The sequence below is a fragment of the Poeciliopsis prolifica genome, unplaced genomic scaffold, assembly GCF_027474105.1.
Source record: "Poeciliopsis prolifica strain line A6 unplaced genomic scaffold, Auburn_PproV2 SCAFFOLD081, whole genome shotgun sequence".
NCBI classification, from domain to species: domain Eukaryota; kingdom Metazoa; phylum Chordata; class Actinopteri; order Cyprinodontiformes; family Poeciliidae; genus Poeciliopsis; species Poeciliopsis prolifica.
In genome coordinates, this window is record NW_026562456.1 from 94,886 (window position 1) to 110,928 (window position 16,043).

The following is a 16,043-nucleotide window of genomic DNA, read 5'->3' on the forward strand; positions in this document are numbered from 1 at the left end:
TTTGTCTCTCCTCTCCCTCCATTTTCCACCCTCAGTTTTTGACATCTCCTCCTCTCTTCACAGGTTGCCATGGCGACTCCAGGGTAGTACTCACCAGTTGCCAAGGCGAGTCTCCACGCGAGCACAGCCTCCCTCCCACTGCGATGTGATGGATTGTGTACTGGAAGCGGGGATTTGTGTTGGCTTTTGTTGTTTTTTTTCACTTTGAAAAACTGACCTGCAGTGTCGCTCATGGTCCACCAGGTGGAGACAGAGTCCTTCTGGGGGATGAAGACAGCAATCTGCTACTGAGTGCAGAAGAGCTGAAGCAAAGCTTTTACTCAGGTAGCTGTACTGACATAAACATAGAAAAAATGTTGTATTCGCATAAACTTATGCGAATACGCATAAACTTATCAGTCTTATCTCATTAAAATATAATATAACACAGTTATTTTTAGTTATGTTACTTAGTAACATAACTAAAGGAAAATAAATGGTGCTTCATCATTGGCGGTTTTGCAAACGCCAGTCAGTAGCGTGTGAAGATTTTCTACTTTTACTTTCAAATATTTTAAATAGATTAAACAAAAAAAATCTGACTTTCTGTAAATAATTTGGATTGTGGGCCCACCATATAAATAATGTAAAATAAAGTCCCGTAGAAGAAAATACCTTCATCTCTTTAAGAAGTTTCACAAATTATTTTTGTTTTACGTAAATATAAATTGAGTCTGAAAGTTCCTGTTTGAAGCTGCTGAATCCTCCGTTATGATGTCATAAGTATCTCCAGTGATGTCACAAAGCCATCAGTTACCTGTGATCAGAGTTTCGATGTAAACTTTGATGAACAATCATCACTCAAGTGAACAGAGCACGGTCTAAAAGGACTGGAAGATTCAGGGGAAACCCATTCAGTATCAAGATATCAAGTTGATAAAGATATTTTAGACTCTACGAGAGACATGACAGATCTGGAAAGAGATTTTGAAGAGAAGGAAGAAAAGTTTGACACTGAACTAAATCCAGAGATTCGGGAGAAAATGGCGGCTCTTCAAGAGGAACAATCAGATCAGAAAGCCTTGGAAACGATGAGGAAAAATTTGGATCGAGAGAAAGAGGAAATGGAAAAAGGCCAGACAATTGCAAAAGAATGCCAGGAAGTTCAAAAACAATTAGAATTTGTTGAAGCAATGGAAGAAATGGACAATGAGAGGAAAAGACTTAAGAAGAAGTATGACTTCCTTAAGAAGATAAAGGAAAAACAAAATGAGAAAGAGCAAAATATCAACAAAATGGAGCGCGACATAGAGGAACTGATACCAAATTTAGTCAACGACACAGAAATTATTATTTCGCAAGTGAAAGCACTTGCAAAGGAGTGGGAGCGCTTGAAGAAGTCGGACATAAAACTGTTGACCGAAGAAATCAAACTAACAAAGTCAAAGATGGAAGCGGAAATGGAGACACAAAAAATACAAGAAGAGATAGCAACTTTCTATAACGTATCCCAAAACCTGCATAGAATTACAGTGAAACTGGACGAGCGGCAAGAGATAATGCAGCAAATGCAGAAAAAGATCAAGGAAGAAAAAGAGAAGCTGGCGAGAGAAATAGAAAGTTTCCAACGGGAGTGTAGATCGTCAGTCGATGAGTGGCGAAATCTGCGGGAGACGGAGAAGCACGGGAGGAAGAAGGAAAAACTCAGAACATCCAAAAATATCCTAAAAATGGAGGAAAAACTTCTTCAGAAAGAAAAAAGGGGCAAGTGGACTGTAACCCAAAATCTAGACAGTATTTTTAAGCAACAGGATCAGTGGGAAATGGAACAAGAGACTCAACTGGAGAAAGACAATAAAGAATCGAAGGCATGGATTAGAAAGCGAGAGCAAGAGCTCAGGTTTGTGGATTTCGAAAGAAAATATCAAGAAGAGTGGAAAGAAAGCTCGACTGTCCTCCAGGAAATCATGGAGTCATTGCAGAACGTGCTGATTGACCTGGAGAAGAGGAAAGAAACTGAACTGGAGAGAAAAATCCCAAGGCCTGTAGAAAAAAACTCAGTCCAGACAAAAAACAAAAGCAACAAAGAAGGCTTCTTTTCTTCCTTTGGAAAGCCGAAGTGTGAAGCAGAAGGTTCATTTGAAAGAAAAACAGGAGAGATGAGAACGAATCAGGAAGAAGAGACGACGAGGAAGGGCGTTTGGGTACAGATGTGTAATTTGTTCCTAAGGAAATCTGAGAAAAAGCAGCCAGAGAACAGGATCAGGAAGTCCTCACCGAGAGCATCTGTGAAGAAACCTTCAGAGGCTCACTCAGGAGAAAGCTGTACTGGTGGATGCAACCATGAAGGCCACAAAAAGAAGAACTGATCTCTGAGACTCAGACAGATGAGATGTATGAGATCTATTTGAATTAAACATAAGATGAATAATGAGAAGATAATTCAGATCTAAATTATACATAACACACTTCAGACCAGATTTGTTTGATTTGGAAAAACTGATCACAAGGAATTGTTCGTTAAGTTCCATTTATAGGGCGCTGGTTATGCAAAAGGGATGTTTCACACATTTTTGTTCTTCCATTTGCTTTTAAAACATTAGAAGAATGTTTTCTTCTGAACTTATTGTCAAAAAACAGATAAAACACCTATCTGTTTTTTGACAATAAGTTAATGTTTTTTAAGTAAATCCTAAAACCTCACGATTGTTGAGTCACAATCAACAGGCACTGTGCCATTATCTACTAACCGATGCCTGGCAACCAATACCTGGCTCCTGGAAATGACAAGTAGTTATTTCCAGCAGCTGGTTGCTGCTTTCTTGTTGGTTGTACAGGAGGCTCCACTACTGCTTTTCAAAGCTGTACAGTTGTACATTTGTACATCAATACTGACCAGACTGAAGTGTCATTATGTAAAAAGTGGTAAACATGTTTTGTATAAACAGTAAACCTATCGTAACCTGATCAAATTAGCATAACAAGTCAAATTTAAAGCTTTTCCCCTATGCAGTTCTACCTATATACTAATCTTAACTGTCAAACTAATACTTGTTTTCTTTGGGTTTTCACCACGTGTGATGGTTTGTCCCTAAAAAAACTTTTGAGACCAGGATTCATCAATATTTTTCAGATTCTACCTATCAATCTAACGATGTGTGTGTGTGCTAGCTTAGCTAGCTAGCGAGATTTAGCTACCATTAACATCTTTCATTTAGCTAGCTCTCTCTACACACACACATATATATCTACACACGCGCATACACACACACACACACACACACACACACACACACACACACACACACACACACACACACACACACACACACACACACACACACACACACACACACATATCTACACACGCGCATACACACACACACACGCACACACACATATATATATATACATATAAAATTGCCTTCTCACCCACCGCGGGTGGTTCTTATCCTCTGAGCTCGGGTCCTCTACCAGAGGCCTGGGAGCTTGAGGGTTCTGCGCAGTATCTTGGTTGTGCCAAGGACTGCACATTTCTGGACTGAGATGTCTGATGTTGTTCCTGGGATCTGTTGTAGCCACTGCTCCAGTTTGGGGGTTACTGCCCCGAGGGCCCCGATGACCACAGGCACCACTGTGGTCTTCACCTTCCAGGCCCTCTCCAGTTCTTCCCTGAGGCCCTGGTATTTCTCCAGTTTCTCGTGCTCCTTTTTCCTGATGTTGCAATCACTTGGTATTGCTACATCTACCACAACGGCTTTCCTCTGTTGTTTATCCACTACGACAATGTCTGGTTGGTTCGCCATTACCATTCTGTCTGTCTGGATCTGGAAGTCCCACAGGATCTTAGCTCTGGCGTTCTCCACCACCTTTGGGGGCGTTTCCCACTTTGATCTCGGGGTTTCCAGTCCATATTCTGCACAGATGTTTCTGTACACTATGCCTGCCACTTGGTTATGTCATTCCATGTACGCTTTCCCTGCCAGTATCTTGCACCCTGCTGTGTATATATATATATATATATATATATATATATATATATATATATATATATATATATATAAAGAGGACCCGAGCTCAGAGGATAAGAACCACCCGCGGTGGGTGAGAAGGGAAATTTTTTTTATATATACAGTCGTGTGCACAGTATATATACTGTACACACGACTGTATATATACTGTATACACGCACACATATATGTGTATGTGTAGATATGTGTGTGTGTGTGTGTGTGTGTGTGTGTGTTTGTGTGTGTGTGTGTGTGTGTGTGTGTGTGTGTGTGTGTGTGTGTGTGTGTGTGTGTGTGTGTGTGTGTGTGTAAAATTCACATCAGCATGAATTATGGCAGAACCCATGGACTGCAGTTTGTAAAGTCACACAGTAAAACATTTACAGCAAAATTTGGTTTATTTAGTCTTTAGAAGAAACAAATGCATTCATTTTTTAAAGTCATGTATTCACCGTGTTGTTTATACGTTTAGAAATGTCATATCTCCAAACTACATATTTAATTTGCTAGCAAAATATTGAAATATTTTTATATTTAACTTGCAAATTGTTTTTAGTTTATCTAAATGCTGTCTGCATTGCAGTGTCACCAGATGACCATCACTGTTTTCACCTGAACAGAGACAAAACTAAAGTAATTATTTTTGACCCAAAGAGAAACGACCTAGATTTCTGTTATTACAGGCTGAAACCAGGATGTTGTGATGGACTCAGATATGAATCTTCAGAGACACATAAAGGCGGTTGCAAAGTCAGCCTTATGTCACCTGAAGAACATTTCTAGGATAAAAAGAAAAAAAAAGAAAGTCCCCTAAAGATCTTGAGAAAGTTTCTATTTCGTTGCATTGATTATTTCAACTGTCTGTCAGGGGTATTTTTAATTCTTCGGGTTTAAAGGACAGTTCTCAAACTAATGCTAAACAAAATTTTGCAAAATGATCAATGGGAAGATGTTTCATTTTTCTAAGTGTAGTTTTGTTTCTCGTCATGATGACCTCTGAGCATCTACGTTCTCTTTGACCTTCTCTAATCTGACACAAGCCCAATCAGCTCTTTTGTCCTCCAAAGACATGTCTACAAAATGTCCTTTGTCCTGAAGACGATTGTTTTGACATATTATTCACAGCTCCTATTTTTAGGGTTGGGTCTCTGGCCTTAAAAGGCAGCCGAGTCCTTACAGTATGTGCACTCACACAAGCAGAGAACCAGTATCCACTGTCAGTGTGGATTAAAGACACGCCGTCCCGTCCTGTGGTCGGCCTCGCTGCGGGGCAGTGAGCCTCAGTGTGACGAAAGCACCAAAAAAACAAACACAAGGGGGGAAAAAAACAAAAATAACAAAGGGCAGGCTTATGTAAATGATGCACAGGCCCAGAGGACGAGATGCACGTTCATCCATCTGAGCACACTTTAAATACACGACTTCATAACGTGGTCTTTACCAGAGAGTCACCGCTGCAGCTCCAGGGATCAACAGCACCAGTCTGCTCCCGAATTCCTCATAGTGACTTCACCTTTTCTTCATGCCAGTTTGACAGAAATAACTTGTATTAGCAGAGTGTTGAATCACTGTGAGCATCATCCAGGGTGATGCTCCTGCATCTCATCATGTTATCAGGGGGTCTTTATGGCTTCAGATTTGACAGAAATAGGTTTTGGTCCAGTTTTGTTTTATTTTTAGCTAAAACCGGAAATCCTTTTTTCACTGTATTCATTTATTCTGTGTATCTATTTCATCATTGTAAAAACATCCTTTATTTTTATGCATTGTTTGCAGGTTTTGATCATCGGATATTGCAATTTTTGGGATGGAGGGAGGATTGACATGCAGCCAAGTGAGGCTGGCAGGCAGGTAAAGATGTCTGAACTCTAATTAGTGTGGAAATAACAGCCAAAACTGAAGGAACCAAAGAAAAAAAATCATCTACATATGGGGGATGACTGAACTAAATAAATATATGATTGCATATTTAGTTTTCTATTGTTAAACTATTTTTTCTAGAGGCAAGAAATGCTGGTCTATTTGCCCTCCAATGTATTTTGGTCAGACTTGAGAAATAAAATAATCAACGTATAAGAAAACAATTGCATGTAAAACTGTGGAACAGCCACAGGAATATACATATTTGCTATATTGAAAATGTATGTTTATGCTTCATTTGGGTCATTTTAGCGGTTTTACTTGTGCATTCCTTTGGCGTAATTCCACATGCTGTCACTAGAGGGCGGAGTACAGTTCGCGTCATTCTGAAATGCTAACGGAAGCGCTACGTGTTTTTGTAACCCAGCTATTTTTGTAACCCAGCTATTTTCACCTTTTCTGGTCAGTAAAAACTCTTCAAAAACTTAAACATTGATATATTTTGAAATATATAACTGTTATTCGGTGATTGGTTGAACAATGCGCCAAATGAAACGGTTTATGAAGATATTAGCCCAGATAATGCGAGATATTCTGTGTGCTACGCCATGCTAACGCTAACGGAGATTACGTTTTAAATAAACAGCAGATTAAACAAAAATTACTACATTTATTGTGTAACTTTATTTATCATTCATTGAAAATACGAATTTAACACCACCAAAAAAATCTAAATACCTTTTTGTTTTTGTATGAACACGTTTTGGTGGTTTAATTTATATACATAAAAAAGCAAACAACAAGCCAGAATTTAACTAGTACACAAAAATATTACTGATGTTTTTGCTATTAATCCGACGCTAATTTAATTAAACAGGATTAAAGTGAGCATTCCACTCACCATCAGTGTACACTATTCAATCTCAGTTTATTGATAATTTTATTAATGCTGCTATTGATTAAAACAGACTTTGAAATTGAATTCAAAAATATCTTTGCTGCTTATTCCCACAAACTCCTTCCCTCCTTTTCACAGTATAAAACCATTCTTACAAATGTAATTTTGACATATAATTTTGAACAACCATTAGTTTTCATTTTACATCCTGTAGATGTTTTTATCTTCTGTTTCATAAATTAAAAACAATAAAAAAAAAATTCTATTATCTGCTGTAACAACAGGTTTATTTGAAAATACTTGTTTTATGTAACTAAGTCCAATAAATTACAATTATTTTCTTATCCACTGTTGGAAGATTTTAAGTTGTGTATAATGTTTTTGGCCTAATTAAAAATAAACAGCCTCTCTTTTTCCTGGGGCTTGTATCATTCCGTAATTATAGTTCGGGACACAAAAATCATTCCAATGGTCCCTAAATGAAGTGAAAACTGGGACTTAGACGATAAACTTGATTTAATTAAGTGACTGCTACATTTTTGTTTTGCTACACCTGTTTGGACTGAACTGAAATTATACTGAACTTTATTAGTCATGGTAAACTGAACTAAGTTGGCTATTTTTCTTATTCTCCCATTCCACAATATAAACAATAGTGTATTTTCTTTTGTTCAGTTTGTATAAACTACTCCCTGCTGGCCATAATGATAAAAGCAGGACTGCTGTTTTTAATTAATTAGCTTTATTTTTAAAGTTTTATACAATTATCTTTTTTAATTTTGTTATCCCAAGTACAGGTTTTTTTTATCAGTATGGGTTAACATTTGGGAAATTTTAGGTATATTTAAAGTCAAAATGAAAGTTTCAGATTTTTTGGAATTAGTGTGAAATTCCTGACTTCTAAGCTGCAGAAACCCGTGCCGCTTCATCCAGACATGGCTCACCTGCCTCCTTGAGTTTCATTTTCCACTGGAGCGTTCCAACGCTTACGTCGACGCATTCAGGCGAAGAGAGGATGAACCGAACCAGACGGGTTCCTCCAGCACGAAACACCAGACAGCAAAGCAACAAGCGGTCAACCCAATTGGGTTTCAGGTCTTCCTGAGTCTGCAGCCATATGGACTCCCAGCAGGAAGCCCGGGTGGCTCCCAGAGAAGCAGGAAGCTTTATTTCTCCTCTTTGTGCTGCCTCCTCTTTATTAGCTTCTTATTAACCAAACATAAACTCATTATCGGTTTTCAAAATGACGACATTTGGACACAAAAGAACCTCTAAGTATTTAATTTGAAGTCAGGAGCTCCTCCCAGACTCTGCTTTGTTCCTCTTATGTATCGCATGATCTTATGCATTTTTAACATCCTCACTTTCCTGAGCAGACAGTAGGCTGTATAAGAGTCTGTAAAGGGAGACGGAGCGCTGTTATCAAAATATCAGCCGCTAAAGAGCGTCAGGTAGCTGATGGATACCAAAGCAGAGCGGAAACAGGGAGGGGAAATCGCTCCAGCAGGGCGGAGTCATTTCTCTGATCATTAAAACGTCACGATGTGGTCTAACAAAGAGTTATGCAATTTAAACCAGATCTGATTTTTATATCTTCACTTACTTTAGAGGTGGACGACATAGACTTAAAATTTTATCATTTTGTGGTACTATTGTGATAATGATAAAAGTGATGATAAGAACTATTTATTCTTTTTTTAGGTAACCCTATGGCTTTGACCGCATGACACAACAAATGAGAAAGTGTCATTATTAATCCATAAAATCCCATAACAGTTTTTTAGGATTTAGTGTAGATTAGGAATATATCTGAAAATACATGTATGTGTAACTGCTTATTTCATTGGTTCTTCAATTCTGTACTGAAAAATAATGAAATTATCGCTTCTTCTACGTCTCTGCAGGAAATTCTGTTGTGTGCTGTAGAAAACAACTTTTTGCCTTTGAATTATAAAATAATCTGATCTGTTCTTTGGATTGAAGGAAATCAAAGCGGGGACAGGAGAACACTACACAACTCGAACAGGAAGTTAGCAGCCAAAGCGACAGCACCAGTTGTTTGTGAGCATAAAGTCAATCTGGTAAGAAAATCTTTCATTCTGTTCTCTGTCAGTAGAAAACAACTGCTCATGTCAATCAATAGCTGGTTGATCTCAATTAGTTTTCTCTGTTTTACATGCTATAATTAGCTGTATCTGTTTTTTTCTTAGTATCTGAGCCAAATGACTGCAGCTTTTTTGGGCCAAAAAACACATATCTAAATTTGTTTAGTTTATGTGGACTTAACAAACGGTCCTCTGGATTTTGATTTTACATTGCTGTTGTTCAATGAAACTATAGAAAACAAAACCGAGGGAGCACTTTTAGACGTCCTTGTAGAATGCCAGTTTACTAGGTCTCCTTTTTGTATAATCACCAAATGAATCTTCAGCTCCTAAAGTAAAAATAAAGCAGGGATCAGTACATGAGAGTGATGACTCTTGCAGTTAATGTGAGAGTAAAACTGAAGTATGGAGAACAAAACCAGCCTAATTAAAGTGTAATGGAGAGCTGTTTGTTGGTGCTTTAATCTGTCTATAATTAGCATGTCTGCCAGCAGCAGCTTATCACTTGTCCCTGCATGTGATTTTCACATGTCTGCTGCTCTGGCCGCATCTCAACACGCCACCTGTCCACCGATGGTCATGTTAGGACCGTCATCTTCATCCTGAACTCTTTAAGCTTTCTTGGTTAAAAACTTCTCATCCTTTATTTATGGACTGGGAAAAAAACAGACAAAATACTGATTATTATTGTGTGCATTTACAAGACATTTACCTGAGTAAAACTTAGTATTCAGTTGCAGTCAGTGTTGCAACAATCTGAAGATGCTTCTGACTGAAGACTGTTGAAGTATGGCAATCCATCCTACATACATTGAAACTTATCCTACAAGTTTAGTTACTTATTCAAAGTAGTTTAAAAGTTTCTGTCTCTTAGCAAGCATTGCTTATTCACCTCATTTGCTTTTGTCTCTCCTTTGTAAATCTCTGTCTGGTATTTATTTTATTTTGTATCTTTGAGTAAAAGGTCCATTAGTGAAAATCTTATACAGAACAATTTACAAATCTTTAGATTTATTAAATAGAAAATGCACAAATGTTTTGGGAAAGATTCCTGGTTACATCACCAGAGTGCACTGAGTTGTTGGCCAGCTGATTTATCTGTGCTGATTTCCTTAATTTTGATTTTATTGATAATCGGTGATCAGGGATCTCCACCTGGTCATGTCTGAATGTTTACATTTATCAACAGTCACATCACTGTTACCAACTCAGCAACTTCCTTTCTACAGTTAGCAACGTTTCAGACACAAAAAATGGTATTAGCCAAAAAATTAGGATGGACATTTCAGGCTTTTAAAGATTAGTAATAAGTGAAGGAATGCATTGTTGAAAAACCTCCAGACTTTCCAAAAATTCACATCTTCAAAAACCAAATTAACAACATTGATTTATTGCCCACTTGTAGGCAATGGATTTGCAAATTTTGGTGATTTCCACACTTGTCTTTTAGCTGCTTCTGATGAAGTTGTGAGATGGTATTGTTGATTTTGGTCCATATTTTTCAGCAAACGTGGTTGTAGACGGACATTAAAAGCTAAAATGTGTGTGTTTGTCCTGAACGGCGGTCCATCCTCCTCCGTGACGTTACGTAAGTGGAGTCACCTCCTCTGTCAGTCTTTTGGTTCACAGCCCACTCCCTCTTCTCACAGTAGATTAAGTGCAGCAGAGAGGGGATTTGGGAGGCTACATTTCGTTAAGGCGACCCATCGACAGCCCATCATGCTCATCACCAGCAGTAATGTAAAAATATGTCATGCGGATTTCTATTTTAAGGCCAGAAAATCAGCGTATTTATCCAGAAGCAGCAGAGAGAAAGGAGAGAGTGGAGCCGGCTCACTTTGAAAAATCTGCTTGAAACCTCGAGAGGGAAGAATGAAAGTGGCTGTTAAAGGAGATGGACAGAGAGAGACGCAGAATTCATCCACAGAGGGATGGAGGAAGAGAAAGAAGGGATTCAGATGAAATGAAGGAGGGAATTATCACAGCAGAATTTTCCAATTTCCAAACAATAATTCACCTATTTATTGATCTGATTAATTTACCCTGAATGCGTTCATCCTGACCTCTACTGATCATCCAACCAACTGTCCCACCGTCCGCCCTCTTTCTTTGGAGAATCTATGCAGAAAGCTGAAGATTAGGGTGAAGGTGCCCGTTTAATTTTCTGCCCCACTTCTTGGCGAAACAGTTTTTAAAAAATTTGGTCTTAACTGTATAAACATAAACACCACTCAGGCTTACCATTATGACCCAATGTCACCCCTTTGTGCTACCAAGCAGCCCCGACTGGTCAAAGATTTCATTCAGTCAATTCTATCACAGCACACATAAAATAATCCAGATTAATTAGTGTTAATTGTCTAATTAAAAGTGGGGACTCTGACTTCCTGTTCTACTCTGAACTGCGTAGTTTAAAGTTGCTTAAAGATCCTCCAGTCCTGCAGAGAAGCACCCGGTCAGTCTGCTGGCGCAAGGACAGCAGGGCTAAATTTTTGATACCAAACAAAGCTCTCGAAAGCAGCCCTTTAAATGATGGATGATTGTGAACTGCAGCCAACACAGACAGAAGGATCGGCACGAACTCTTGGGTTACAAGGTGCAAAGTGCAAAACCAGACAGCTGATTTAGACACCCGAGACGCTGCATGAGATGATGTCAGGAGCCAAAGGTGGCAGGAAGACAAGCAGAAAGGACAACAGACTGGCGTCAACGTCCAGTCCGAGTTTAACGGGTTTTTGTGGCTCTTTTAGGAAATGTGTTTCGTATATAATACTTATATAGTTTGATGCATGACCCTTCTTAATGCTTGTGATAGAAATTCAAATGATTCTGATAGGATGTGGATCAAGCAGACGATTTTCCTTTTTTAGCCTTTTTATTGTAGGGTTTTGTTTGTTCTTGGGATTATTTGGCATAAAATTGGACTGGAATATTTTGATATATACACGATTCATGGTTGCTTAAGTTCTCCTGGTGCAAAACAAACCCAACCCGCCCCCTACCACAATACCTGAGAACTGATATGAGGTTCTTACATGCTCTGCATTCGGATTGTTATGAATCTCATGGTTGATGTTAGACTTTTTTTATAGGCTTTGTACGGGTGCTTAAAATCCTTGAAACTGCTTGAATTTCAATTAGGCATTTTCAAGGTATTAATAAATATATTTCTTTAGAAAAGAAAGTAAAAAAAACAAATTTTTTGGTATAGCAATTCCAAAATGTGAGCAAACACAAAAAGACGGACTTATATGGAATCGTACACAAGATTTAGCTGTTTTTATGTTTTTTTTAATACATATTATGGTGTTGATTTAAACTCTAAAACATTTTTAGAACATTTTGATTTAACATGTATAAGGTATTTAGATCTTTAAATACCTGAGAAGATCTTTCACTTTGTGATAGTGGTGAAACTTTATGGTAATTGAAATGACACTCCATAATTTACCACTTTTTGAGTTAAAATGTGGAATTTTGGAAAAATTAAATTGGAATTTGGGAAATAATAATAATAAAAAAACAATTTCCCAATGAACTAAACACTTTTTCTCATATTCCTACTTGCTGCAGATTAGCAAACTAAGAAAAATTTAAACTCTTAAGATAATAGTTTGACTTTCACCACCACCTTGTAAAGTAAATCCTCAGTAAACAAGTCTGTTCTCCTCTGATTCTGTACTTTTCCTCTTTCCTCAAATAGAAAGCCTCCATATGTTTGGTTGTCTACCTCCTCCTCTGTCCTCCTGTGGATCTCCCTGTGCATCCACCCACACTAACCCAACATGCACTCTGCTCCAGGCTGCCGCTCCTCTCCACAAACACAGAGCAGCTCTTCTCGTTTACAACACACTCCTTTACTGTCCGGCCTCGATGTGATTCACACAGAGCAAAACGGGGAGAAACTACATATTTAAAAAGAGCAGAGGTATTAGGGTAAAGGAATATGCACTGTCCATCCTTTATTTCTTCTTTTCTGCAGATATGACTTTAGAGTTGTGGACTTCTGTGTTTTTAGGTTTAGATGATGCATGTAGTGCAAACCCAGAATGTGATGGATTAACACAAACACTAAAAGGCAGACAGGAAAATATCCCCTTTGAATGACAGGAATAAATACTATAATAACATTAAAATAAGATGATGCTGGAGTCTAAATGTCTCTTATAAAGAAAGCACACACTAATTTTAAGAAATCCTTCTGGCCTTTCCATCGTTTCCCCCAGAAAACCTGCTAAGCCTGATGGTAGAGGCGCGAAGGCAGACATCCAGAAACCTGCCATGTTTTTGAGTTGAAAGACATTTTTAATAATGTCTTTTATTGTAAGACATTATTAAAAATACATAAACACCAACTATAAAGTCTTTAAAAAAAATGCAAAAAATAAAATACATTCAAAATATCAATTATTTTCATCACTTCATTTGTTCCATCCTAAATTAAAAAGTCCAAAATCTTCTGGTCATTTATCTGTGACTCGTAACTTTATTAGCTGAAGTTGCTAGCATGGAGACCGGTAGAGACAAGAAGTGATTATGGATTTCCTGTGAATAATAATAAAAATAAAAAAGAAAACACCAGATTTCAGTCTCCCTCTTTAACCTGTTTTTTTTTATCACTTCTACTGCTGAAATAAAGAATAATACAGTGCTTAGCCTGGTGGGGGTGCAAATAAAGCCTGGTGGCCCGCCAGGCTAATAAACGTGGGAGAAAACTGACCTTTTGCGTAATATTAATATTAAACTATGATAGTAACTCTTTTCAGAAGGATGTGAAGTAAGGTTTAGCTGATCTGTAAAAACACGGTGCAGGGGTGGATTTAGAAAAGTAAGGGCTCATGGGCTGAATCTGGTTTGGTCCCAAAGAGATAATTTTCAAATATTTGAGTGTAGTTTAAGTTAAGCCGCGGTAAACCCTTTTTAAAGCCTGATTCGTTGTATGTTCAGTGCTCAGTAACTTATTTAAACACCCCAACACGGTGAGTATAGATGTTGTTGTAGTTTGATAGAGTACTGCAAATGATAAATGTCATCAACATAACAATTAGCAAGACTACAGTTAGCAAATCCTTTTGTTTTCTTATCTCCACAAACCGTTTAGTAGGATGTGGCGTCATTTTCTTCCCAGAGCTTCTCAGGCACATAAAAATGCACAAAGCTTTGCTTGGTCATTTTTCCTGAGTCCGAAAATCATGATTACTGTTTATAGAGGCTAGTATAACTATGCTAATGTTAGCACGCGCATGCTAATTTGGTTCAAACTAGCAGTGATTATTATTATTTTTGTCGTTTTTATTACATTTCTTTGATACATTAGGGACAATATGTTCAGATTAGACAATAGCAACAGAAAGAAAAGCTTTTGTGTGATGACATTTTGCATTAGCTTCCTTTTATTATTTTGTGTATTTTTGATGACGTTCTTATTTTCTCTTTTCTGTAAGTTCTTTTAATTTAATTTAATTTCCAGACTGCCAGACCGTTTTACCCTTGATTTTTTCCTCCTTCTTTATCATCTTTTGCTTAGTTTTGTCTTCTGCTTCATGTTGTCTAAGCATTCTGACATTCTCATGACATTTTCTTTTTTCTTTTGTCTTTTTAAATTTGTCTTAATGGAAAATGGAAAATTGTTTCCATTTTCTTCTACTTTTGTTTTTTATTTTTCGTTTGTCCATCTTGTTTTTGCCATTTTTTGTTTTGCAATTAGTTTTAGGGTTTCTTAATTCATCTCTATCTTTTTTCTTCTTCTGTTCTTGAAGGTCATGTTTGTGATTTCCTCAAATTTTAACCTTGATTTGCCTTTTTAATTCTCGTCTTTCACCTTTTTCTGTTTTGATGTTTTTGTAGCAACCGCTATTCCTCCTTCTGCCATCTTTAATTAAATATTTTATGCTTATTGTTCATGCCATTTAATTTCTTTCCAACATAAAACCCTGAATTTTACATAATAACTCCTGTTCTCAGTTTTCTCTGACCTTTTGACCCTGCTTTTACAAGTGACATTAATGTCCGGCAGGATCAACATGTTCGGACTCCCTGAGCTGCTTCACATGCCGGATTATTTTAGCCTCATCACATCAACATGTGCTGCTGTAGCTGTTGTTGTTGCTCACCGTTTGTTCTCCACTTTGACTTTGCCCACGTTGATCCCATCTAATCACATCATAAAAATCAGGAGCTCGTTGTTGGGTGTCACATAGGAAACGTTTAGCGTCTTTATTTTTTTAACCCCTAAAGATGTTTTGGTTAAAAGTAACTTCACCAAGTGGGTTGTCAGCTTTTAGTAGCGAAGCCTTCAGCTGAAAAAACTCCCGGTAGTTGTTTGTTTTTGGTTCACTCTTTACTCAGTTTGTACAAATTAGTTTCTGGGCAGCTCTCTTGACTGAGGTCAGGACTTTGAATAGGCCACTGATTCTTGTCTTTTTCATCCATTGTGTTGTAGTTTTGTTGCTGTTTTTGAGATAATTGTTCTGTTTGAACCAAGCTACACATTTTGCTCTGGAGACTGTGAGATCTTGGTTTTCTTCTTGGCATATTGGTAACTTTTAAATTCTTCTTTTTCTGAATATGTTTTCTCACTATATTGTGGTAAACAAATATGCAGATTTCTTTGGTAGAGGACAGAATTTATAACTTAATCAACACAAGCGATAACAAATATAATTTAGTCATTACTATAAGTGATAGTGTTGTTTCAAACAATTTTGAAGTAATCCTTCTGCTTGGTTACTTCTTGTTTGTTGCGCCTTGGACAGGGTTCATGGTTGAGTGTTGTTTACCGATATTGCATTGCCGTAATTACTATGTTTAATGGTGCAGATAGTTGTGGTTTTTGACATGGGCGATTTGGGCAACCACCCAGAGCGCTTTGTTTCAGGGACGGCAGGAGACATCTGTGGATTGTGGCACAGAGATGGAAGCAAAGCAGAGTGAAGAAGAGTTTGAATCAATAATGATACTGTGGATCACATTTCCATAAAAACACCACTATATTAAATACTTAGTACTGAAATAACTTTAACAAATTCAGATAAATTTGAGAAGCAATTTTGATTGGTTCACTTAACTTAATTGTGTCATGTAGCGCGGGGCGCTGGTCGTGATCTTGACTTAGTCTTGGGTTACAACTTTGCTACCCTTGGTTGCATGTCTTCCCCCTCCCACCATCCCCTTCCTGTTGGATTTCTTTCA

The 16,043-nt window shown here is 37.6% G+C and overlaps 1 protein-coding gene across 7 annotated transcripts in view; it reads left to right on the forward strand.

Annotated features, from left to right (window-relative positions):
- The first annotated feature begins 222 nt into the window (after positions 1-222).
- The window catches only part of LOC129352880 (rho GTPase-activating protein 8-like), a 101,050-nt gene continuing 85,229 nt past the window's right edge, over positions 223-16,043 (forward strand). For 3 of the 7 annotated variants that reach the window (XM_055022077.1, XM_055022078.1, XM_055022080.1), the window contains exons 1-3: positions 223-324; positions 5,766-5,840; positions 8,731-8,828. The gene's annotated coding sequence lies outside the window, so the exon portion shown is untranslated. Of the gene's footprint in view, positions 325-845; positions 2,374-5,765; positions 5,841-6,279; positions 6,312-8,730; positions 8,829-16,043 lie in introns of those variants that run through there. The other 4 variants (XR_008604951.1, XR_008604950.1, XM_055022079.1 and 1 more) reach the window with 3 other exon arrangements.